A 24,108-nucleotide genomic window follows, 5' to 3' on the forward strand; every position below is an offset into this window, starting at 1 on the left:
AAGGCTCCTAACCGCGACGAAAGGCAAAACATGGTGGGGAAGACGCGAGCCCGGAAGCTGTACACCGAAATGCTGACGAAGCCGCATTGCCTGGTAATGGACGACGAAACCTACGTCAACGCGGACTTTCGTCAGCTGCCGGGCCTGTTGTTCTTCTCCGCAGAGGACAAATTCAGCGTTCCGGAGGTAATTCGCAAGCAGAAGCTATCCAAGTTTGCCAAAAAGTACATGGTGTGGCAAGCGATCTACTCTTGAGGAAAGCGGAGCGCCCCCTTCGTGATGACCGGCACGGTAAACGGGCAGGTTTACCTTAAGGAGTGCCTACAGAAGCGCTTACTACCACTATTGAAGCAGCACGAGGGCCCGACCATCTTCTCGCCGGATCTCGCTTCGTGCCACTATTCAAAGGACGTGTTGGAGTGGTACGAAGCCAACGGGGTCACCTTCGTGCCAAAGGAAATGAACCCGCCCAACGCGCCGGAGCTTCGCCCAATAGAGAAATATTGGGCGATTATGAAGTAGGCGCTCCGGAAGAACCCAAAAGTTGTCAAATCGGAGGCGGACTTCAAGAGAAAATGGATTTCTGTTCAAAAAAAACTACAACCTGACGTTGTACAGAACCTTATGGACGGGGTAAAGAGGAAGGTGCGAGCATACGGGCTTGGGCTCGAAGTATGAATAAAAAGGAAATGCCAAAAGTTGTTTAATAGTTTTTATTTTACTTTCTAAAATTTTCAAAACAATCGGTCTACTGGGCGAATTTCTACAGCGTTTTTTCCGTGATGCAATTTGATGTGACACACCCTTTACAGTGCATTTATTTAGATAAACGTATATTTCATGAAAGTATGCTTTCAAATTCCAGCAGGGTAACCTTACTTTGTTATGGAGTTCGATCACATCTCAAGCGGAATATAGGAACAAAAGGGTTCATAGTTTGTGATCTAAAGCTGAGTGGGAAGGTGAAAGTCTAATGCGAGTTGAACCAAATAAACAAGAAGTGCTGACAGCTTTCGACTCTACTCGACTCTTTCGAGTCTACTGAAGTAATGAAAAATTAAATAGCTAAAAAGATATTACAAAAATTTCGATGCATTCTATCCGAAGTGATAAACAAGTGGATTGAATAAAATAATTCCGTAGTTCTACGTCGAAAACTGCGGTCGTGTCCTAGATACAACCCATTAAAATTTTTTTGCTTCAAACAGGTACAGATAACGCCTAAAAATACACAATAGCAAAACCACAGAGACACGCACAGTATGTGACACAGTGCACGAGTATACGAGTTATAATTTTGCGCGCGAATACAGAAGGGTTTATACTTTGTTTTATTGTCTAGTCATTTTCTAATGAGTTTTTGATACAGTCAGCTTTGGTAGACCGCAGCCTAACATATGAACAATAAGTCGCCCGTAATGCCCAAAAGTCACCCCTGTTTTATAGAGTATTGACTTCATTTAGAGCAGACGAATCCTTTGCGCGGCACAATTCGGCAAGTATAGTGAGATAGTGAGATACTGAAACGCATCATATTGATACCGCATGATTTCGATACCTGGCTAAATGAAAATGAACAATAAAGAAACGGAAATCGGAAATCGACTTTAGACGTGTTCCGTGTTTAAAAAAAAAACACCAGTTAAACTTACGATATAAAGAGGATATACAAATATATCGCGACAGTTATAATTTTAGAAATGTTCAAATTGGTCATAACTCTACGGAAAATATTTCGATGATTGAATTTAACGGGGGGGTTGATCTAGCTTTATTAACTTGTTTGTGACCTCTAGGTATTTTTCTATCGCATGAATTTTGACGTAGGATTACGTCTTTCGGGAACATATTGGGGTACAAATTGAAAATCTAAAAACGAACACATCGTGAAAATTGTCCAATTTTAAACGCTTATTGCTCAGTCATGATGGATTGATGAAATTTTTGCGTCAATCGATTTCGGCACTCTATAACAATTTTACATATTGAAGAAAATAAAATATGCCATGAAACTAACTATCGAACAATTGAAAAATCTCAACCCCTATCCTAACGGAAATAACCACTTATGATTGGTCGAAATTGACGACACATGCGGCGGTTCCCTAACAGAGGCATCAAAACCAACCTGCCTGGGGAAAATCGGTATTGCAAATACATGAAAGTAGGGGGAGCTTTTGTTTCTACCGAAATGTGTTCCCTAACCGAGACATCAAAACCAAGCTACCTGGGAGAAATCGGCATTGCAAATATATGCAAGTCGGAGCCATTTCTATATTGCAAGTAAGGTGAGTTTTACGATTAATACTAGCAAATAAAATTTATGTTTGGAACTTTAATGTTGGTTGCTTCGTCAAATTTCATTTCATGACCGATCGTGTATTGTGCAAAATTTAGCACTAGTGTAATTAAAAATTGTATATGGTAGCAGTTGTGTTAAAGACTACTTGATATATGAAACGATTTTTTTCAATTTTTATAAATGAAAACCAAGGTGTGTTCCCGCTCGAAAACGGGTCGTTTGGTTTACGTTGTCTGTTTTGTTGTGTTCATTTTCACCCAAGAAAAGTTTATACGGCGAGAAAAATTGGAAAAGTAAAGAAATATTAGAAAAAGTGATTTCCCATATGCTCTACATATAGTATTAGTTATTGTTAGTCCAATTAAAATGCGCATTGGGTTGAATAAACACTCAAAAAAAGACGGGTGGGTAATGTCGGGGACATAACCGGAGTGACGTAGGACTATACAAAGGGGACAGCTTTTGTTAAATATATATTTTAAATATATTGTTTTATTTTCTTCTCCTACGTGAATACCTACCTATCTACCTGAAAAATGGATTAGTTTACTGTTTACTCTTTATGAATATGTTGATGGTTCTGAAAAGAACCTTTGGTGTTGTGTTTTTGTTATCACTCGATATTCCCATCTTGTTCGGTTAAACCTTCCTGTTTAGCTATTGCGTTTGCCACTCGCCACAGCTTCACAGTTGGAAAATTTCTTCCCATCCACCTTGTGACATATTGTTCAGTAAATTACATTTAATGCGACGTGCCGGAGAAACACTTTGCTACTCACTGAAACGAATTGTTGCCTTGATAAGCGCCGAACCGAAGCTGCTCTGTTCTTGATGCGGGTTTTCTGATTGTCGTGAGCAGCTTTGCAAGCCAACTCGAGCACTCCGACGGCCGAAGCTCTATAATCGCTGTTAGGTATACTGGTGCTCCGGGACCAATCCGTTCGGCCTAGTTACCCTTGCGGAGCAATCAGTGAATGCGACCAACAGGGAACTGGAGACTTGCACGGTTCGAGTGAGACTTTGCCTTTCCCTTAACTTGTCCTCCTTTGTTACGTCCACGATGCCGATGCCGTACAACCACACGGGTTTACGGTTTGAAAGAAAATAAGATATTTTTTTTTGGGACCGCGTGTTTTATACTCTAGCGGATAGAGACAAATCGGCAGACTCAGCCAGAGGGGCGAGTCCAACGAGACGAACGAATGAGCGTTAAAAGGGAGCGATGGCAAAAAAATACATTTAGAGGCGAATGAACTGCAAAGTTTAAAGCCTCTTAAAAACAAAGAAGAAGAAGGAAAATACATTCATTACGATTTGTTCGCTCGTTGGATTCACATGCAGGCTAAAAAGGGTCCTTTTCAGGATCACAAAATTATCTTCAATCTAAAGAGTTTATTGTTTTGTTATCACTCGATATCCCCATCTTGTTCGGCTAAACCTTTTGTGATTGCATTTGCCACTCGCCACAGCTTTCACAGTTGGAAAATTTCTTCCCATCCAGCTTTATGACATGTTGTACAGTAAATTACATTCAATGCGACGTGCCGAAGCACCACTCAGTGTCGCATTGGAGGCGATTTTAACCTGTAATTGAACATTTGCGATGACAGTGGTACAGTGTCGACTTTCAATGTGGGGTCATAATTTGGATCTCTATGTTTACAAAAATGTCCAACTAAATAAATCGCATTACATGTCCGTCCAATTAGCTAAATGTCGAACTAATTGTAAATTACTGTACTTTCAATCTGGAAACAATTTAAGAATTGGTGAAAATTGAATAATCTGGAAAGTTCCCAACTATCAATAAGCTCAGAACAACTGCCAAATTCACATACTCATCATAACCTGGCAAACAAATTATGAAAAAATCAATTTGTGTTTTATTATTATTTTGGATAATGTTTTAGAAAGCATTGAAATGTATTTCCTAAACTATTTTTTGGAAGGTTTAATGGCCCTGAAAAGCGCCTTGTTTTATGGAATGGTTCCAATTTAGAAAACTTAGTACTCGTGGTTTTGAAAAAAAAACCATTTCGAACGCCCTCGATGCCGCCTTGTTCTGGATTTGCCACCAGAGCAGTTTGTATAAAGAACAAACTTTTTTCTTCTGCTACCTGATGCCGTTTTGCGATTACGTTTGCCACTCGCCACTCGCTGCAACTGCCTGTTGTCTTGATGTCTACCGAACCGAATGTGTTCTGTTCCGAATGTGGGTTTTCTTATCGTCGCGAGCAGCTTTGCCAGCTAACTCGATCACTTCGGCGCCCGAAACTATATAACGCCGGCTAGGTGGACTGGTGCACTGGTACTAACGCGCTCGGCCTAGCTACCCTTGCGGGGAACTCCAGATCAACACGGTTCGAGCGGGATTTTGCCTTTCCCTTCACTTTTCCTCCTTTACCATGTCCAGACATGGCTGCTTGGGTTAGTTTGTTGATGTGTTGTGATGCGAACCGATGTGGTGTACGGTTTGAATGAGAATGATCGTTACGGCAGCGGAGCGGGGATTTTTAAGCTGACTGGCTGGCTCGAGAATTACGCATGTGTGAGACTGCGACCAATGTTTCGTTCATTTTTTTCTTTTTCCTTTCCAATCGTGCTTCATTCTATTTCGCTGCGGCTCTGGTTGCCCGTTTTGGTCGGTACGATTTGAGGAGCACAAAATGGACCAATCAAAAATGGGCACATAGTGCATTTTGACAATGCTTGATATTTCACAATTATTCAATTATTTATCTCAAGAAAAATGAAATGTTATTCGTTATGATAGATGCGTAGATATATTTCCTATCAATTGATGCAAAAACCTTTGCGATCTATTGAGAAATGCTCGAGTTATAAGCGTTCCAAATCTTGCATTTTTTCCTACTTGTTCAGTGCCTAGATTTCCATTTCACCCCCTATATCTTCCGGTTAGACGTAGTCCTACGTCAAAAGTAAAACATATAAAAGAAAATTACCTTTTCCATTTCGAATATGTTTTCTCTATATTAAAGTAACATGTTTTTACTCATGAGAAAAAATGATAATTGTGTTCGTTATTGGTATCTTATATTACATTGGTGAGTTTTTTTTCTTTACTTCATCCATACATAACACAGTAGGCATCTCGTCTAGGATCACAGAGGGCGGTTTTCATCATATCTCGTTCCACTTCGGAATCTTTTATCTGATACGGACCATCCAACGACTGTTTACCATCTTTCTGTCATCATCACTCGGTAAACACTGGTGGAGTGAACAAACAATATCCAACAACCAAACAAAACCGCCCTTTTCAAGGCTACCAAATCATTATCAAAGAGTATAACGATGTAATTCTTAAGGAAAAATGTTTATGTATACTAGTAACAATGCAATTTGGCTCATTTAAATTTATGTAACGATTTAAAAAAACTCTCAAAGTTCTCGCTGTTAAATCTAGTTTTTGGAAACGATGAAAATGTAAATACTCTCGGATATTCAAATTAAAGAAAAGTGCAGACTACTGTGGAAAAGGGTACCGCCACGAATTCGCGATACGTATGTTTTTCTGCATTGAATATTTACTCTGTCAAAACTTGAACATTTACGTACAACAAGGGATAAAATAAGATGAGGCTTAAAAAATATTGTCAATGTTTAAACAGTTATTAGTCTTCGAAAAATATACTGAGCCAAAACAGTGCCGTTTTCTCTTAAACCATGTATATTTATTCCCTATCGAGAAGATATGCGCTCATATTTTTTTTATTTATCTCTTTGGGTGCACCTTTATGAGTTAGGATATTCTGAAAAACTGACTTTTCGCCGATTTCGTCGGATTTACGAAAGAATAGGAATATAAAGGGTGTGTCACATCAAATTGCATCACGGAAAAAACGCTGTAGAAATTCGCCCAGTAGATCGATCCTTTTGAAAATTTTAGACAGTAAAATAAAAACTATTAAACAACTTTTGGCATTTCCTTTTTATTCATACTTCGAGCCCAAGCCCGTATGCTCGCACCTTCCTCTTTACCCCGTCCATAAGGTTCTGTACAACGTCAGGTTGTAATTTTTTTTGAACAGAAATCCATTTTCTCTTGAAGTCCGCCTCCGATTTGACAACTTTTGGGTTCTTCCGGAGGGCCTACTTCATAATCGCCCAATATTTCTCTAGTGGGCGAAGCTCCGGCGCGTTGGGCGGGTTCATTTCCTTTGGCACGAAGATGACCCCGTTGGCTTCGTACCACTCCAACACGTCCTTTGAATAATGGCACCAAGCGAGATCCGGCCAGAAGATGGTCGGGCCCTCGTGCTGCTTCAATAGTGGTAGTAAGCGCTTCTGTAGGCACTCCTTAAGGTAAACCTGCCCGTTTACCGTGCCGGTCATCACGAAGGGGGCGCTCCGCTTTCCGCAAGAGCAGATCGCTTGCCACACCATGTACTTTTTGGCAAACTTGGATAGTTTCTGCTTGCGAATCTCCTCCGGAACGCTGAATTTGTCCTCTGCGGAGAAGAACAACAGGCCCGGCAGCTGACGAAAGTCCGCTTTGACGTAGGTTTCGTCGTCCATTCCCAGGCAATGCGGCTTCGTCAGAATTTCGGTGTACAGCTTCCGGGCTCGCGTCTTCCCCACCATGTTTTGCCTTTCGTCGCGGTTAGGAGCCTTCTGAACCTTGTATGTACGCAGGCCCTCCCGCTGCTTGGTCCGCTGGACAAATGAACTTGATAAATTCAGCTTATTGGCGACATCCCGGACCGAACTTCTCGGATCACGTCTAAACTGCTTAACTACGCGCTTGTGATCTTTTTCACTGACGGAGCATCCATTTTTGCCGTTCTTCACCTTCCGGTCGATGGTTAGGTTCTCGAAGTATCGTTTTAGTACTCTGCTGACCGTGGATTGGACGATTCCCAGCATCTTACCGATGTCCCGATGTGTCAACTCCGGATTCTCGAAATGAGTGCGCAGGATTAATTCACGACGCTCTTTTTCGTTCGACGACATTTTTCCAAATTTACGAAAAATTGACAGTGAAGCATAGCCAACGTGATCTATACACCCTTATCTGATTATAAGCGAAAGCTGAAGATATAATTCCTAAAAATTAAATTTCTACAGCGTTTTTTCCGTGATGCAATTTGATGTGACACACCCTTTAGTTCCGAGCCTTTGTACCACTTCTCGATATCTTACCAGTAAATAAAAGTTATTAGAATGAGACGAACATTCTGAGAAAAATACTGAGCTGCAACTCAAATGCCTACTTTTAAGCGAAGCTTTTCAAAATTCTAGTTTTCGATGTAGGATTACGTCTTTCGGGAACATATTGGATACATGGGAGTCAAATTGAAAAACTAAAAGCCGTCCGCGTCACGAAAATTGTCATTCCGTGTTGGATTCATTAGATTTTTGCTCCAATCGATTGCGACAAACGCGTAGACGTGTTGTAATATTAAACGAAGACTGAAAACATGTCAACTTTAAAAATCATAAATCATAACACAAAAAAGGCACATCTTGGATTTTTTGGATATGTTATGTAAAAAGGCCTGAGCTTTCAAGAAAAAATATAAAAGAATACAACGCCATCTATCGCTGAGCCATGTAAACTTTAAAAGACCAATACAATAAATAATTACGAAAACAAAATCTATTGTTTTGGAAGTGTAATATTTTTTCAAAGAAGACTTTCTAATTGGCTTTAATATGATATTACGAACATCTGAATCAGTCCAGCACTTCAAACATTTTTGAAAAAAGTCATTTTTGGAAAATATGGGAAATATTTTTTTTTGAATCACTCCAAAATGGGAACCATAATTAAAAAAATGAACATACGGGTCTGGTATTTTGCGATAAGGAACAAAACTACCAATTTACTCGAGAATTCAAGATCCACTATATCGGTTTGGCATGGAATGGTCCAATTAATAGAATTACATATGAAATGTGGATTACTGAGGCGTTTTAAATTTAATTTTAAATTTAGAATTCGTATGAGAATATAAACTATACGGTGTATAATTGTCAATTAGAGAGCATAATTCATATTAAAGTCACCAGAAATTCGATTAAAAGTTAAAATTACTTCTATACATTTCTCACATGATCAGAAATACAAGAACTTAATGGGTTATCTGAGCAATTGATTGACAAACGAATAAATTCCATTTCCCGTTAGCACCCTTAATTCCAGATCTGAAACGCAGCCAGTTGATCAAAATGAAAGGACAATCGTATTAAAATATTATCATTACCGGTTTCCATCAACGCTGTGTCTTTATGGATACAATTGTTGGATAAAAATTGTAGCTGTCGAGTGAAATAATGAAAAAAAAAGTTCAAATATGTTCATCATCATTATCATTATCGTCAACAAAGCAAGGCGGCGACGGGATGGCAATGGGGATACCAACTTGGGATCCTTGACTCGTCAGCATATCGTCAGAAGAGAGTGCGAAAGAAATGAACAGTGTTGTTATTTCGTGTACCGGGATCGGTCGGTACAACAAATTCGACGACGGGCAACGAGACGTCGGATATAATCCAAGCTCGTAATAAGTACTTCGAATTTGCATGAAAATATCGTTTTGCAAATAATTTTTTTCGCTCGCTGCCACTCCCACTTCCAACTCTCGTCCTAATGGACTTTCGCCGCCAACGACGAAAAAGGCGTGCATTTCCCCGTTGACGGGTCATTTAGTTTGGATTTTCACATTTTCTGGGGAATTGAAGCGGAGAAATGCGTGCGCGCTGGATAATTGTAGTCCGTTGAACTGACTCGAAGTGTATAGTAATGCTTCGAAATCCGGACGCTTAAGCGCTTACGACTATAACTCCAACTTCTAAAAAATATTGACATATCACAGCATGAAAAATTAGCGTTCCTTTAGAATTAGAAGGCCTTCATCTGTGTTATGAATCACAGAATTCCACAAGATCATGTTATATTTGTTCAAAATTTGAAATTTCTTTCATCGTGTCGTGATTTTAAATCCGGACACTTTTGCTTTTAAATCCGGACACTTGTTTTCTTTGCAATTCTTTGAGAAAAATTATTTATTAATTCTTGTAGAACTTATTAACGGGTGCGTCATAAGTAGCGGGACTAAATGGAAACACGTTTGGTACATTTTTTTTATTAATTCATTTATTTATTGTATTTTTACAAGATGGCACCATATATACATTTTTTCAAAATCCTATCAATATGGGTATCAAATGAAAGGGATTGATAAGTAGAATACAATTATTGATGAAAAATGTAAATCCAAGATGGCGGCCGCTACAAAATGGCGGATTACATATTCGCTCAGAACCCTATCAATATGGGTATCAAACGAAAGGGCTTGACTAGTAGAACACAGTTATTGGTGGAAATTGTAAATACAAAATGGCGGCCGCTACAAGATAGTGGATTACATATTCTCTCAAACCCCATCAATGTGGATATCAAACGAAAGGGCTTGGCTAGTAGAACATAGTTATTGATGGAAAATGTTAATACAAGATGGCAGCTGCTACAAAATGGTGGATTACATATTTTCTCTAAACCGCATCAATATGGATATCAAATGAAAAAGATTGACTAGTAGACAGTTATTCATGAAAAATAGAAATCCAAAATGGCCGCCACTACAAGATGGCGTCATATTTTTTTTCAAAACTCCATCAATATGGGTATTAAATGGGGGTCTTCGTAGCCACTTGGTTACGCGTTCGCTTACCAAGCGATCGATCGTGAGTTCAAACTCAGGGCACTCAATTGACCATCTTTGTGTTGTTACAGAATAACTACGTCCACGCAACAATCATCAGCGATGGAGATCGATCCACGGTCGAAATAAGATCGACTCATCCATACAACTGCTCTGCTCTGCAAGAAACATCGGGCTGCTGTTCTATAAATAACCCAACAATGATCAATATCAACTGTCTCCGCTGTCCGGTCTGCTGAACAATGGAAGAACAGAAAGAATACCCTTACGCCTAAATGGCTACTACTGTGAAATTTACCATAATGTAATGGAACAGAAAACTTAACTCCTAAATGGTGCTTAACTACTGTGTAATTTACAATTTATAGAAACATAAATATATGTACAAGTACACGTTTAAACCCGGCTCTGTTACAGCTAAAATGCTAACGAGCCTAATAAATAAATAAATGGGATAAAAAAAACAAAATGGGTATCAAATGAAAGGGCTTGACTAGTGGAATACAGTTATTGAAGAAAAATATAAATCCAATATGGCGCCCACTACAAAATGGCGGATTACATATTTTCTCAAAACCCCATCAATATGGGTATCAAACGAAAGAGATCGACTCCAAAATTTTTAAGAAATTGTTGAACGGATTTACTGTAGAGAAATATACTAATGTAACAGATAATGTACTAAGTACTAAAAAAACAAGTAAGTAAAAAAAAATTTTAAGTTCAACGGTTTCATTGTGATTAAACATAATAATGATACAGATGATGTACTAAAAGCTAGAAAAAATAAGGCAAGTAGCAGTTAGTGGTTACCACACCCCTTTTTTCATTAATCTAGGGCATTGAAGAGACTTAAATAAAATCGAGGGACATGTAATGAAACATCTAACTGTAGAAAATGGAAATCTGACGTGACTCATTTTGAATTTGTGTTCAAATAGTCAATCCCTTCATTTCATACACATATTGATGGAGTTTTGAAAATAAAAATTTTCCAAAACATTTTGTGGTAGCGGCCATTTTGGATTTGCATTTTTCATGAACAACTGTGTTCTACTAGTCAATCTCTTTCGTTTGATACCCATATTGACGGGGTTCTGAGAAAATATATTATCCACCATTTTGTAGCGGCCGCCATCTTGGATTTACATTTTTCATCAATTATTGTATTCTACTAGCCAAGCCCTTACAATTGATACTCATATTGATGGGGTTTTGAGAAAATAGGTAATCCACCATTTTGTAGCGGCCACCATCTTGGATTTACATTTTCATCAATAATTGTATTCTACTAATCAATCCCTTTCATTTGATACCCATATTGACAAGGTTTGGAAAAAAATATATATGGCGCCATTTTGTGCTGGCGGCCATTTTGGATTTGAATTTTTCATAAATAACTGTGTTCTACTAGCCCTTTCGTTTGATACCCATATTGATGGGGTTTAGAGAAAATATGAAATCCGCCATTTTGTAGAGGCCGCCATTTTGGATTTTCAAGATAATGAAATACGTACTTTTATAATGACTGCAGAGATAAAGATGTATTCCAAATTTCAGATCAATCGGTCAACAGGAAGGGGGTTAAATATCTATTAATGTGGGACAGCGCTACAGACAAAGTTACAAATGACATACAAACGGGTCATATAATCGACCCCGTGCTATATACCGAAGAGTTTTGCGGTTTCCCGGTCGAATATCTTTGCTCCACACTCCATACTCCATACTAAGGCATCTGACATACCCTTATGCAACTCCTTCAATGAGAAATTTAATCGTCAACTTTTGACCGTCCGGATTCAAAAGCATTTTCTGAATGTGCTTTTTATTCCGGACATTGGTTTGTGAAATTCACATTGATTTTAGTTTTTTTACATTTTTTGTTAACAGCTAGTTACTATGTTTGACACTAAACTAAATTAACACAATAGTAACTATCAGTCACATTAATTCAACATGCAAAAAATGTCATGGTTTAGGCATTAAATTGAATGTAATGAAAAAGTGTCCGGATTTAAAAGCGTCCGGATTCAGGGGCATCACTGTATCGCAGACTTTTCCAGCGCCAGTAATAGGACACATCACGAAAGCACTCCACAGGAAATCATAACAATAACAGCAGAAGCTCTCAATCCGACCGCTTCATTCAGTGCCCCGATCTCATAATTTGACAAAACCGGATAACACATCGTTGCGACACAAAACAGATCCGGGGAGAACCTTCGATAAAAGCTCACGATGACTAATGGTGATTTCGTCGGCCGATACAATATGTACCGATCCTGTCCTGGGGAAGAGGGACAGGAACATGGAGTGAACCCATGAGGTAGGACATCTTGCTGTGTTTCAATCTGACACGACAGGACACGATGCCGATGATGACGATAATGGAACGGAAAATGAGACCAACCGAGTAATGGCATCACGTTTGCTAGATTAATATAAAAAATAAAGAAATAGACACAAACACAACAGGTTCAGGAAGCAAAAAGAAGTGCAGCGGAAAAACATGATGTTCTCGATGGATGGAACACAGACTGATGGGGAGATGGATGGACTCCGTGACTAGGTGGTCAAGTCAATCGAGACAGAGAGAGCACATGAAACGGAAACGGATATCCCATTTTAGAGTGGAACCATACGGGGACACGTGAATTCTTTCGCTATTGTTTCTCCTGTCCTGGTAGCTGGCAGTCTCCTCTTGAAAGCACTTTCGCGACGACGCTGCTCGGAAATGATGATGGTCGCACGAGTGACAGGGAATTAAAAGGATTGGCGTTTGGTGGGAGTGCGTTAAAAGTTTAAAAGCTTTCGTGAGAAAATAGAAGCGCCGCTTTCGAGGAAATCAATCCAACCATCGGATGGCCGTTATCGCACCGAAAGGAAATCTTATTTGCCCAAAAGGGGTAATAAAAACGAATCGAGTTCCAGTTTATTCGTTTCCTGGAAAATAATAAATTCTCTTCCTATAATCATATATATATATCGGATTCCAGTGCATTTAATCCATGGAAGTATTTATCGATATTCAATGGTGTGTATGGAGGAGGCGGCCGGAAGGATGGAGACCTGTCAGTAACACATATTTTCAACGAGCCGCTCGTTTATTCGATACGATTCATTCGGTCTTCCAACCACGACCAGCGTATTCATTATTTGACAAGATGAGACAGAAGGGTACTTTCCGTGACATTTATTCCAATTGAAAGTCTCCGCTTCGCAATGTCATAATCAGCATTCGATTACTCGTCTTCCCACCCGACCAACATTCTATTTATGCAGCAAAGCACCTGATCGGAAAGGAAGTTTCTCAGTCGCCGTTTGTGGGTTCGGATCATTTCAAGAGATTTTATCCTCCCACTCGAGCAAATAATCGAGCCCACACAGAACCAGTTGCATAAACAATTCATTTTTCCAAACTCAAAGCTAGTTGGTGGTGACTCTGTACTTTTGTTAGTAAGTCACTTGCAAACACATATTCACTTTATTAGGAAATTTGCTCTCCCGACAACTGATGCAGCGGAGTTTAGATCAAGATTCGCCTAAAATTGTGTCCAACGATGAAGCTCACTTCGAGTTGAATGGATGCTTCAACAAACATAATTTTTGCATTTGATGTTATAGTTAAAACCAGAACTGCTGGAGCATCGAGAAAAATGCACTGTTCTGTGCGAATTTAGAATTTTGATTTTGGCAGGTGGATTCACTGGTTTCTCTTTTTTCTCAATTATAAAGATAACCGCCACGATATTATCAATGGAACCAGTTTATGATTAACACTATGATCGCCCCGTCACCCAGATCTGGGTGACACTTTCCTCGTTGAATTTGAATAGGATTTTCAAACGGAATTTGATAGAATAGAAACTTAAATGTAAATATGGGATATGTAGAATAATCGAAAAATTAAAAACATAAAAATATAGTTTTTATACTATACTTTTAAACGGTTTTACGGCTAAACCGATTATGCTGTTGCTAAACTTCGTTCTACCGCTCATCAATAAAGTCAATCTTTTCAATCAGAAAGTTCTCAATTTTGCGAACTTTATAATGAGACAAGTATGTTATCATTGGTCATGTTGGGTAACTTATGTTTTGAGAGCTACGTGCAACGACTCGCTGATGCTGACCTTGATGTGAAGGATTTTGAAAACATCCTGAAAAAGCCTGAGAATGTTTACGTTGGTATCGAGAAGAAGAAGCTGAAAAAATATTGGATGCAGCTAGGAAGCTGATCTTCAAGGCGATTTGTTGTGATTTCTATACTGAACTCGTGAAACAGATTTGAAAGCGATTTGATTTCAACGATCCGATTAACTGCGGCCTTAATAAACCCTCAAATTTTCGTCAAGCTACCAAACCTTAATGATTTGATACGCCAATTTCCTCATTTCGGTGATGCAGGTAATAGACAAGGCTTGAATAACGAATTAAAGCTACTCAAAACGAATTTTATGGGGCAAAAATTGAGTGACTCAGATATAACTTGGTCCCAGCTGCTGGATGTCAAAAGGCGAGATGAGTTTTTTTTTATCAATTGCTAAGGTCGTTTGTAAGACCCTTTTTGATAACATTCAGCAGCGTATGTTGAGCGAATATTTTAACTTTACAATGCCACCAAAACAAAGTCCGGAAATCGGTTGACTCTATTTTGAAAGCGAAAAACTATGTATCAGCTCAGGGAGGAGCTTCAAGGATGAAATTGACGAAAAATTTGAAAGCAAAGTTCAACAAAACCATGTATAAACATCATCAGATGATTAGAAGAAAACCTTTTTATGATCCATTACTCATATACTCAAATACTCATTTATTTACTACAAAATATTATATTTACTTACTAACTTTATGTCTACATTTACTTACTACAAATACTTACGTATTAATATGAATTTATTTCCCAGTAATGAAATTTATTCTCAGGAGGCTTCAAGTAATAATACTGACCGAAAAACGAGAGAAATTTCACACGCGGAAAAATCTGTACAATCTGTACTTTTCGACAAAATTCTGTAATCTGCACCGTACAGAATCTGTACCAAAAACAACCAAAAAATCTGTACCTTTCCAGATAAATCTGTATGTGTGACAACACTAGTTATGAGTGCTATCAAAAACCTTCGAAGCAATCTGTTCCGACACGACAAGTGAAAGTAATATCGACACTGTTCGGCGATAAACGGTTTAAATGCGCGACAAAAGGATTAGATCTTTGCGAGATAAAATACGAGAGATGCGTTTGGTTCGACAGATTTATCTCAAGTGTTCTTTACAGTGCTTTACAGTGATACTTATTGACCAGTGGCTCTCGGTAGAACAGGCCTAAAATATAATAGAATGCAAGCTCTTATTGATGTGGACAATGGGAATTTCTACGCACTATTGAATACTGGCAAAAAGGCAATCTAAGGATATTCAAATGCGGCTATTCGATATTCTCCTGGCTATTTGTGCGTATGATTTATGGCCTTTTTTGTGCTACAGATTGAGGTTCTTGAGTAATTGGGTATAGCGATTTATTGTCCTTTGTTTAGGGAGCTGTATGAATTTAAACTCCTTTCTGTTCATGATTGAATAATTCAACATTGGATTAAACACAATCCTCTGAACATACGATTATTTGCTCATCTATATGAGAAAAACGACAAAATCTTTACTCGGTTACTTCTACACGCTGCAGTTCGCTGACCACCAAGAGTCTCTTTCATAGCAAGATTTTCATCTTTTTTTAATTTGTGTTTCAGCTACAGGGTGACGATTTTAACTGGATTGAAACAATGTCAATAATTTCGGCCCTTCTGACAAAACATTCAAAACAAAATTTAAGCAGAAGAGAATATTCACAGTTTTCGCATTTGTCAAAATTATCACAAAAGCTTCAAGACCATTTTATAGTATCATATTTCACTCACTTGGATGCATTACACAAGGATTTTACTAAAATGTTTTTAGATCTTCAAAATTTTCAAATTCCTCAATGGATTATAAATCAGAACTATATCACTTCCATGGAATGAGCCAATGTGATAATGCCAGAAAAGTTGATTATCATCAACACAGAAGAGGCAGCAGTATAACCAAGGTTGTCACATGTTCTAGATATAACGAAACATTGAAAAACAGTATCCTGCGATGTGAGACATTGCTGAAAAACATCTTCTCGTTTTTCCATCATCATACTTTGTCGAAAAAGGCATCATTATGGTTACAAACAACGCGAAACCGAAGGAACCATTTGAAAATCAACGAACGCGGAAATTTAAGGCTTTAACTAACCAATATTGAACCATATTTTGATATTTTGGTGGTTGTGGATAGATTGGTTTGCGATTTGAATGTTTTTATAGTTTGTGAGTAATTTGTGTTAATAACTATATATTGCACATGATATTTACTAAATTTTATATTTATATATTTTGTTGAATATGATGAGGAGATATTTTTTTCTGTATTATAGTGACTTTCAACACTTTCGGCTAGTTTTTAAAATTGTTTCCATTTTTTTTAAGAATGTCGGGTGTGTGAATTGAACTCGTGAAAGGTGCGTACCACTACGCCAGATCGCCTCCGTGAAGAAATAATGTCAAGTTTATTCATTTAACCAACTGCAATGTTTCCAAAATGATAATTATTCAGTAAGAAAAAAAACTAAAGATACGATTCTCAAAGAAATGGGGGTCTGAGGTATGATTTAATTCTGGAAAAGGGGTCTCTTGCACAAAAGAGTTTGAGAACCCCTGCTTTAGATCATGAAAAATTCAAGGTCAAAATGGCTAATTACTTTTATTTATACGACTTCCGTATAGAGCGATTCCGCCCCAAATCAGTCGGCTGCTGACCAGACCCTCTACAATTTTTTTGAAACTTGGTACATAGGATGGAAACTACCTAAAATTACAATTTTCATTATTATATGACCAATTAAAATTACGACTGATTTTTTAAAATGGCCTAAATAAAATCATGATCTTTCTTTCAAAAATTTTAACTTAAAACCAGATGTCCGATTAAAACATGATGTTTGACAAAGTCATTGGAATCAATAAACCGTTACACTTTAAATGTACTGTTAGAGAATCATTCTAAAAAATTAAACTTATGATAGAATCTTCTCAATCGATTGAACAAAAGACGAATTTCATGCCAACTCGACTGGCCGTTGGCAGCACCATCTCAGATAGTAGTGAAACGTTGTGAGTGTAAAGACAGGGGTCATTTAAGCAACGTTGCATACTTGAAATATTGGAAAAAGAATCAGACTATTTTTTGGAAAAAGCCAAATTTTTTTTCTTAATTTTTTACAAAAAGTTATAACATAAAAACTATGATACCTACATCATTCTTGTCAAAGGATGAAATGTAGGAAATTGTTTAAATTTACAAAAATACAAAAACAAATTTCGCTGAAAAAAAGTTATTTTAAAAATTAAAATTCTCAAAAATGTATTTTTTTTAAATTACCAAAAAGATATATATGAATAGCCCTTATAATTTCCAACAAGTCGTCCAGGATGGGCACTTTTAAAGGAAAAAAGTTTTTCTTACAACAACTTTTTCATGTTTTCTTTGAAAAAAATACAACTAATCCTAATTTTGTTTGAAGTCAAGAAAGCGATATAGTGTATTCGACAAAGTTTTAGATCCTATTAAAATATGAACTTTTGTCGAAGACATAAACTTTCTATCTTTTATAATTTTTGGAATATAAGTCATTTATATTCAAAAAAAAAAAAAATATTTTTTTGTTCGCAACATTTTTGTGTGTAAATTCTCACGTTTGACATGTTCTTGACATGTTTCTAAATAGAGGAAAGTTAGCAGAGCATGTAAAATGCGATAATTTATACATAAAAATGTAACGAATTGAACATTAATAGCATTTTTTAAAAGAAAAACATGGAAAAGTTGTTGTTCAAAAAACTTTTGCCCATCTTCCGATGTATGGGTGACTTGTTGGAAATTCTAAGGTCTATTCATATATATTTTTTTCAGAATTTTAAAAACACATGTTTTCGAGAAAAATGATTACAATTTTCAAAATATTTTTTTTCCAATGAAATTTTTTTCAAAAAAATTCTTTGAAAATTTTCAATGAAAACCTAAATAATTTCCTACATATTATTCTCTGATCAACTTTTTGTAGATCTTATAGTATTGGATAAATGGAAAAACTTTAAATTAAAATTAAAAAAAACTTACAAAAAAATCTATCAGACCTACAAAATTTTAGACAAAGAGTGAAATGTAGGAAATTATTTAGGTTTTCATTAAAAATTATCAAAGATTTTTTTGGAAAAAATTTCATTGGAAAAAAAATATTTTGAAAATTGTAATCATTTTTCTCCAAAACATGTGTTTTTAAAATTCTGAAAAAAATATATATGAATAGACCTTAGAATTTCCAACAAGTCACCCATACATCGGAAGATGGGCAAAAGATTTTCGAACAACAACTTTTCCATGTTTTTCTTTTAAAAAATGCAAACAATTATTTGAAAAAAAAAAATATTTTGAAAATTAAAATTCGTTTTACTCGAAAAAATGTTTTTAAAATTCTGAAAAAAATATACCTATTTTTAGCTAGCCTTTAAAATTTCCAACAAGTTTTCCATACTTCGGAAGATGGGCACATTTACATAGAAAAAGTTTTTCGAACAATAACTTTTTCATGTTTTTCTTTGAAAAAATGCCATTAATGTTCAATTCGCTACATTTTTATGTATAAATCATCACATACTACATGCTCTGCTAACTTTTCACTATTTAGAAACATGTCAAACGTGAGAATTTACACACAAAAAATGTTACGAGCAAAACATTTTTTTTTCAGGAGTCTTCATACAAAAATGACTTATATTCGATAAGCTATAAAAGATAGAAAGTTGATGTCTTCGACAAAAGTTCATATTTTAATAGGATCTAAAACTTTGTCGAATACACTATATCGCTATCTTGACTTTAAACAAAATTAGGATTAGTTGTATTCTTTTCAAATAAAACATGAAAAAGTTGTTGTTAGAAAAAAATTTCCCAGTAAAAGTGCCCATCTTCCGATGTATGGACGATTTGTTGGAAATTGTAAGTGCTATTCATATATATACGTTTACGTTTACGTAATACGTTTTTGAGAAAAATGAATTTTAATTTTTAAAATAATTTTTTTTTTCAGCAAAATTTATGTCAAATTTTGGTATTTTTATGTGAAAATTCAAACAATTTCCTACATTTCTTCCTTTCACAAGAATTTTGTAGGTATCATAGTTTTTATGTTATAACTTTGTAAAAAAATAAGAAAAAGAAATTGGCTTTTTCCAAAAAGTAGTCTGATTTTTTTTCGAATATTTCAAGTATGCAAAGTTGCTTAAATGATCCCTGTCTTTACACCCACAAACGTTTCACTACTATCTGAGATGGTGCTGCCAACTCCTAAGACAATATGGCATAAAATTCGTCAAACGTTCCATATTCTCCAATAAAATTGTAGTTATTCATCGTCATCGAATATAGTATATAGAGCAAGTACGTTCGGTTGAATTTCATTTTTTATTAGCATTGGTAACACTATACAATTGGCTGAAAATTTATTTTTGTATGTTTTCTAATCAGCAGTCGGTTCATTTCATTCGAATTCAACAGAAAAGTAGTCCTGAATCGAACCCGAATTCATTATTATCGTTGCCCTCTTATTTCTCTAGCGCACCGACAGTTGAATTTGGGCCCCGCAAAAAACTCGACCGAATCGCTCTGGGCGACGAAAGTGTTAAGCAATTTTTCACCCTAAATGCTAACATTTGATCAGGCCGACAAGATGAGGCTACTTTCAACATAACACAAGAAACAATGAACCTATTGAGAGGCGAGTTGGATGAGTGATTAATCTCTCGAATAATAATTAAATGATATCAAAATGAATTCCATATGCAAATATATTTCAGTAGGGAAGGTTGTATGAATCGTTTAGCTAACGATAGACCGACCGCATGGTACGGAAAAACACTTAAATATTTAATGTTTGCTCGACGACTTATAACCGTCAACATCAACGTTCATTATTCATCACATTGAGTTCAGTTATTCGGTTAATATATATCCATGAGAAAACATTGGCCCAGCCAGTGGGCAATTTTTCATCAATATGTGCCATTGAAACATATTGTGGACATTATGTATACAAAAAAAAATCAAAGCCTCATAATCTATTATATAATATTCACGAACGCAGAAGCGGATATCCCATGGAAATAGAATCGAATTTAAGAAGTAGTCGAGCCTCTTTGTCTGCAATTCATTATAAGTGGCCCTTCGGAACTCCTGAGAACCACAAAGCGCGGAATTACTGATTGCTAAATACGGTAAAAAAAATAAATTAAAAGGTATTTTTCAATAGAATGATACAGAGACTGGTTCGCTAGTATAAATGGTAAACGTAGTTTATTTACGTATGTTATTTACGTTGAGATCAGAACAACATTACAGTCCGGATGTTTTACATCGGCGAATTTGCAACAGCGCATCGGTGGTTCAGTGGTAGAATGTTCGCCTGCCACGCGGGCGGCCCGGGTTCGATTCCCGGCCGATGCATCTTCGAGTATATTTTGCAGTTTAGTGGGAATTTAGCTCAGAAACTTGATTTTCAACCCTTTTTAAGGGGTGGATTTAGACTAGTGATACATTCATGTGAAGAAATATGATGAGATTCATAGAAATCGCATCAACCGTTTACACTAGCGTGAACTTCTATAATGAATATATCCACATTTTCGGTGAATTTATTCACCTGAAGTAGAACTGCATTCAACTTTAGTGATTTCTCACCAGTGAGAAATTCACAAGCGTTTACATATGCTGAATTTATTCAGATTATATATACCTCGAATAAGTGTATCATATTTATTCTCACCCGTTTACATCTATTTTCACGTGAATAAATTCATCTATAGCTACAGATCTCCCTAATGTAAACCCGCCATAATAACAGATGTACAAGCATGAGACAGATTTTTTCTGCTGCGCCTTATCTCACGTTTTAACTAGACCTAGGAGCAAGTCACATAGCGGTAATTAATTGTGCGGCAGGTGTAAAAATCGTTTTCCGCGGTTTCAGTATCTCAGTGCTACTCTACACAACGAGTAGTGCAGAATAAGGAAAATATTGCAACGTGCACAACGTGCAGTCTCAAACAAAGAGGCTTTGTCGCTTCGGTTGATCGATAATGTGTATATCTTATCTTAAATTGTTGTTCTCAAATCAAAAGAAAAATTTTTTCGTAATGCGTACGTATTGCTGTCTTTAAGCATTTACTAAACGATCCCAGAATATAAAGAATATATAGGTGTCTCGAAAGGAGTCCTCCTGTAACTATTTTTTAAGAAAAAATAAAGTTGTGAAATACCTTTCCAACCGATAACTCAATCGTTTTATTGCCGGTTTTGTATATGACGGAGCATTTCCATGCGACTAAATTACTTTGTTTTGCCTTTTTCTGGTACCCAGATGGTTTTTCGTTTAGCTCATAGTTTTTCGATTAGCTCATAGTAGCTCAAACCTTTCTGATCCCAGCGAAGACGGAACATTGTTATCCGACCATAGCGATTTAGCCGTGCAACCGATGTTGAGGGTGTTCCTGAATTCACCCAAGGTCTTTGACGTCTAGGATTCTCGAAATAAAATCACTTTTTGTCGTCAGTCCAAATCTGATGGGAAAACGACTTCCTCTTGTACATAGCAGGCAGCATTTCATCAGTGTTTTTTTCGATTTTCCTGTTGTGTTTTGTTCAACTCATTTAGAACACAATTTCCGATCTTCTGGATCTTTCCCGTGGCTTTCAAAACGTATGGAGATGGTTTAGAATTTTCCGAATCACTCGAAGCACTGCGATTTTCCAAGATAAGCAATCATATCCTACAGAGCGACGTGTCCAGTTCCAGCCCTCCCATAAAATGAAACCAATCTAGGATTTGGATTATTAGTGATCAAACCTTCCAAGTGAAAGGTGAATAGAAGAATACCAGTTCCAGTTTTCCAGTGCAAATTTAGTTCTCAGTTCCAGAACGAGTACAAATTTGGCCTTCCCAGTGCCAGTTTAACTACTCCATCCCGTGGTGACGACGAGTCCAGTTCCAGCCCTCCCAGTGCCAGTGTCAGGTTAGCTACTACATCCGTGGTGGCGACGTGTCCAGTTCCGGCCCTCCCAGTGCCAGGTTTGCTACTACATCCCGTGGTGGCGACGTCTCCAGTTCCAGCCCTCCCAGTGCCAGTGCCAGGTTAGCTACTACATCCCGTGGTGGCGATGTCTCCAGTTCCAGCCCTCCAAGTGCCAGGTTGGCTACTACATCCCGTGGTGGCGACGTGTCCAGTTCCGGCCCCTCTCAGTGGCAGGTTTGCTACTACAACAACGAATACAGTGCCGGCCTTTGCTGCAAAGGTCAAGGCGCTCCCTATAAGAGTTGGCTAGGTCGCCAACATTTGATCCGGTTCGAAGGACCACCACGAAAAACTTCCTTGTGCAAAATATCAGCTTAATCGGATTTTATTTACTAGTGTCGCAATTGGTCGGGGTTTTCCAAAAAGAACCAAGCGCATAAAACATTATTTTGAGATATTTCAATTTGAAGTTTGGGCTCCCACTAATTGACTGTGTCTGATCAAATCTATCCTTTTATCGCTTAGGTGTTACAAACAGGATGTCAAACAAAATACTCTGTTTCATGCTGTAAGTACACATTTTCGTCAATTTCTGATTCAGAACCTTTATGAAAATGAAAAAAAAACAAATTTCGTTGCTGCTATACACGCAAAACTTCGTTTTCTTTGCAGCCATTGCGAACCAAGGTCATGCTAACTATTAACATAATCATTACACAACACTTCAGTATTTTGTAACGACTCAAGACTAATTTCTTTAATGATATATATATATTGGATCACTTTTGCTGTTTTTGACAAAATGATATCCTCACAAATGAAATAAATTGATTTAAGAATGCATTACACTTGGTTCGTTGTGGTTTTTTTTTCAAAAAGTTTTCTTTATTTCAAATTACCGTTTCGAATATACAATGTATCCGTTATCACAATAACATTTACCATTTTCCATCAAACTTAATTCTTACAATTTAAAGGGAAACCGTTTATCCGCGGCTTTCTCGGGGTTAGTTCACATTCAAACTTATTTTTCACACACCCCTCATACATTCATTTACACACAAACACCCTTGCACACTAATATATTGCAAAGACAATCTTAACCTAGCTTTACCTAACTTAATCTATCTTAACCTACATTAGCTCTTTTCTGCTTTACTTGTCTATTTTTCATCCCGAAGTTATTTTTCAAAATGTTTCTATTATTCCATCTCAATTCCCGTAATTCCCTTTTAAAAACAAACATCGATGGTTCTGTTACCCTTAAATTGAAAACAATTGCTCTTATTGTCAGCCACAATACCGCTTAATGTTTCTTATTTTTTCGTTTATTTGGAACTGTAGAACATCTTCAAGATCTTGAAAAAATTAATCCTAACCACGATTGTATAACATGGTTGCACCATTTCCATATTTCTTTGGCTTGTGGACACTTTTTCAATCGGTGATAACTAGAATCAATTAAACCACATTTATCACAGCTGTCAGAGGTTCGAGTTCTTGATGTTGGTCGCTTGTGATTTTCTGCGATTTGGAATTAGATCATTCACAAATTCAAACACTTCTGAACGGTCCTGAGTGGATAGAAAATTGTATGATACGTTTTCCCAAACGACCCTCCAATTGGCAGTCACACTGTCCTCACTGTTCGCTGTCTGGATTGATGATTTCAGAAAATTACCATATTGGTAATTTTCGTGGTAGGCAGATCGAAATTTTCCATAACATGTTTACCATCGATTAGCCATTCCCTCGCATTCCAAGATTGAACGCAATTTTGAAAAAGGCAGATCAGCCTCTTAACATGCTTTTACACTTCATAGCAGCCCTTTGGCTGTCTTACTTACCAGGTCCCGACGACATCTGATTCCAGGAGCTGTCCGAAACAGAAAATCTTTCAAAGATTCGGATCTGCCTTCTTGGAGAAAACGATCACTATTGTCCGATGCCATAGTGTGGGTTCATG

The 24,108-nt window shown here is 37.0% G+C and overlaps 1 non-coding gene across 1 annotated transcript; it reads left to right on the forward strand.

Moving 5' to 3' along the window:
- The first annotated feature begins 20,506 nt into the window (after positions 1-20,506).
- On the forward strand, positions 20,507-20,577 carry Trnag-gcc (transfer RNA glycine (anticodon GCC)). Its single transcript has one exon. It is a non-coding gene; the product is annotated as a tRNA-Gly (tRNA).
- The last annotated feature ends 3,531 nt before the right edge of the window (positions 20,578-24,108 follow it).

The sequence above is a fragment of the Toxorhynchites rutilus genome, chromosome 2 (genome assembly GCF_029784135.1).
Source record: "Toxorhynchites rutilus septentrionalis strain SRP chromosome 2, ASM2978413v1, whole genome shotgun sequence".
NCBI lineage: Eukaryota > Metazoa > Arthropoda > Insecta > Diptera > Culicidae > Toxorhynchites > Toxorhynchites rutilus.